This window comes from Silene latifolia, chromosome 7, assembly GCF_048544455.1.
Source record: "Silene latifolia isolate original U9 population chromosome 7, ASM4854445v1, whole genome shotgun sequence".
NCBI classification, from domain to species: domain Eukaryota; kingdom Viridiplantae; phylum Streptophyta; class Magnoliopsida; order Caryophyllales; family Caryophyllaceae; genus Silene; species Silene latifolia.
In genome coordinates, this window is record NC_133532.1 from 87,814,402 (window position 1) to 87,818,362 (window position 3,961).

Below are 3,961 nucleotides of genomic sequence, written 5' to 3' on the forward strand. Positions count from 1 at the left end.
TAAACCAACTCGAGTCTCATTAGACCATGCATATAGTTGGATAGGGAGGATTAAGTCGACTTGTAGGTGTTGTACAATCTAATCGATTCGGCTAAGGGACCCAAACCTTCCTATGGATTGTAAGATATACACTAACTTGATCCCATCACAACAATAATTGCTTGCATCTAGTAGAAAATATGTTTGTATGATCAAATCCCATGAATCCCCTATGAACCCATGACACCCTAGTGCTTTTAATCAATTGTTTACATTTCATTTTAATCATCTTGCTTGCTTTCATTATTTTGTTTGCATTGTTATTTAGTTTAGTTGATCTCCTACCTCAACCCAAATTGTGACACCCTTAGACACAACCACTTGCAATCGAAAATCCTACATCAATACCCATCCCTTGGGATACGACCTTTTCTTACCTCTTTACTAAAAGTAGAGTAGTTTTTGAAGTTATAAATATTGTTTTGGTCTTAGTAACTCTTAACGACAAGTAACCGAAATCCATACACCGACCAAAAATGGCGCCGTTGTCGGGGACGGTGTTAACTTGATTTGATTTTCTTTGATTGTTTTTAGTTGTTTGATATTTTGCATGTCTAGAAGATCACAAGGTAACTTGTTACCCATTGATCTTGAAATTGAAAGAACTTTGACCAACAATAGAAGACTTGCTAGAAGTACTTTGAGAGGTATTGGTGAGATTGTGGACATTCAACGAAACAATATTGAGTTTATCAACCCTTTTGCAAGAGAAGGAGAGGATAACCCAACATATAACCAACCACAAAATCAACCCACAATGCCTAAATTCTCATCACATTTCGTACCAACCGAGGACTACCTACCAAATGGTGCTCCCACACCAAAACATTTGACCGGTAATTTCATTGCAAAATCCCCATTTATACAACTAGTTGAGAGAAGTCAATTTGGGGGGATGCCTAGTGAAGACCCTCATTCTCATATGGAGACTTTTTGTGACTATTGTGATGCGATTTCTCAAACCGGAGTTACTCAAGACCAAATCCGATGGGTCTTATTTCCTTTTTCTTTGATTGGTTCCGCGAAACAATGGTTAAAGAGCCTTGATAAGGCTACTCTTGGTATTGACTCTTGGAAGAAATTGGCACTTGCTTTCTACAAGAAATTCTATCCTCCGGTGAAGACTAACATGTTGAGAGCCCAAATCACCGGGTTTGAAACTAAGGGACGAAGAATCTTTGTATGAAGCATGGGAGATATTCAAGGATACTTGCCGATCTTGTCCACATCATGGACTTAGCGAGTGGTTTCTTGTACAACAATTTTGGAATGGTCTATATGAAGACTCCCGAAACATTCTCAATATGGGATCAAATGGTATGTTTACCGAAGTTGATGATAATCAAACATGGAACAGGATTGAGGAAATGGCGGTCCATAACTCACAATATAGTAGACCTCGTAAGGCTACTAGAGGAGGAAAGCATGAAGTGGACTCTATTACTTAATTGGGTGCTCAACTTAGTGCTCATATTGATACCATTAATTTGAAGTTTGAAAAAGCTATGGCTAAGCTTGAAGAAGCCTCAAAATCACCTAAGCAACATGTTAATGCCATCGTGGCATCTTCATCAATTCCAAGTGGAGTATGTGAGAGTTGTGGAACTTTGGGACATGATCAAAGTGAATGTAGGGGAACAAGTGAACAAGTGAATGCTTTCCAAGCATACAAGAATCGGTGAGTGCCATCCATTTGAGGAGTGGTACAAGGTATGAAGGGTCGAAGAGGCCCGTTGATGAAGATGTTGTGAATGCTAGTGACAAGGAAAGAGTTGTTGAACACTCTAAGAAAGAAGAAGAACCCACCACCATTCAAGAAGTTTCAAAGAAGACTGAAGAGAAGGCTAAAGAGAAAGAGCCTATTGTGATTCGGCTTCCATTTCCAAGTCGTCAAGCTAAGCCTAAGTTTGATGAACAACTTGGGATGTTTATGGAGATTGTTAAGAACTTAAAATTCTCAATTCCATTTACGGAATTAATCAATCACGTTCCGGCCTATGCGAAATACATGAAAGATATTCTTACAAAGAAGAAATCCATCCGGAAACTTGAGACTATTGCTTTCACTAAGGTGAGTAGTGCCATCCTACAAGGAAGTTCACCTCCAAAACTAAAATATCCGAGAAGCTTCACTATTCCATGTACCATTGGCGACACCACAATCAACAAAGCTCTATGTGACCTTGGGGCAAGTGTGAGTGTCATGCCATATTCGGTGTGCAAAAGGTTAGGAATAGGAGAGCTTAAGTTCACTAATATCACGCTTCAAATGGCAGATCGATCAACGAAGACATCTTTAGGGGTATGGGAAGATGTGCCGGTAAGAATTGGCAAGTTTTTCATCCCGGTGGACTTTGTTATTGTTGATATGGAGGAAGACTCCAACATTCCTATCATTTTAGGAAGACCCTTCTTACACACCGCGGGAGCAGTGATTGACGTGAAACATGGAGAACTCACCCTTGAAGTGGGAGATGAAACAATCACTTTTAATCTTGACAAGACAATGAGAGCTCCCCGATTGCATGAGCTATGTTTTATGGTTGGTCATTATAGCCAAAAAAGTGATAGGAAGAAGTTGGCATCTCAATTCAAAGAACAAGCTATGGGTAAAGAATCACCACCCATATGGGAGAAGAAAATGGGTAACCTCCAAGATGCTCCATCAAAGGAACAAGAATGTTTCAACAACAATGATAGTTTGAATAGCTCACCACCACTCATGACAAGAGAAGAGGAAGGCCTCATTGGCCATAATGACAAGAAGAAAGAGGAGTTGTTCTCATCAACTCGTGATATTATTGGGGAACAAGTAGATGAAGTATGCGGTCTTTGGGATGATGAGTTTGAAGGGATATTCAATCCCTATATCGGTAATGCTATAGACCACAATGAAGAAAAACGTATGCAAAGGTCTATTGAAGATCTTTATCATGACAATGAACAACCTTTCGACTACTTCTTCAAGTTGTTGAGCAACATCAACAACACCTTGGCTATGCCCCCTTGACATCTCATTTATGGATGAGAGTTTGGTGGAGTCCTCCCTAAACCACCATTTGTAAATATCCTAACCCCTTAACTTGCATTTTACTTATTGTATTGCATTTTCGTCAATATTGGATTGATCTTTTTATGCCTTGATCAAGATTTTCATCATTTTGAGAGAAAGTGAGGGAGGGACTTATGTGATTATTGATGTGTAGTGTTTTGACATAGTGTGGGGATAGAAAATTGCCTAGGCTATCCAAGCCTTCGTAGTGCCCCCACAATGAAGACCAAAGGAGTGAAGAGTAAATGATATGGGTTATGAAATACCCACGGATGGAACTGAATTCGTGTGGTTAGGAGAAGATCCGAGCGTACCGACCCAGAACCCGCTCGTCCTGAAGACAATCCGAGCGTCCTGGTGAGAAGACGCTCGTCTTGAGGGAGATGGAAAAAGAAATATTTGGACTGACTGAGAATCCGAGCATCCCACAATGAATCCTCTCGTCTCAGTCAGTACGTTCGTCCCATAAAGAATCCGCTCGTCCTACTGCTGGTAAAATTTGGAATTTCTCCCTAACAAGGAATCCGAGCGTCTTAACAGTAATCTGCTCGTCCTCCTTCAAAAGACGCTCGTCTTCCTCAGAAGACGCTCATCCCAGAAATTCCAGAATCCGAGCGTCCCATGGAGAATCCGCTCGTCTCCCCTCTGAAATTCAAATCCAACGGGATTAAACCCCCCTTTCCCAATTCATTTTACTCATTCACAACACAAACACATCTCCAAAACCCTCAAAACCCTCAATCCCTCCATCCACAAAAATTAAATTTCTCAACCAAATTCACCCAAATTAATTCCAAACTCCCTCAAAACTCAAACAAATCACTCCTTTGTCAACAACAAGCAATTAAAACACTAAAATCTACAAAGTTT

At 40.3% G+C, this 3,961-nt stretch overlaps 1 non-coding gene across 1 annotated transcript; it reads right to left on the minus strand.

Annotated features, from left to right (window-relative positions):
• Window positions 1–1,168: 1,168 nt before the first annotated feature.
• On the minus strand, window positions 1,169–1,276 carry LOC141593359 (small nucleolar RNA R71). The gene has a single exon (XR_012521448.1). It is a non-coding gene; the product is annotated as a small nucleolar RNA R71 (small nucleolar RNA).
• Between the last annotated feature and the right edge of the window lie 2,685 nt (window positions 1,277–3,961).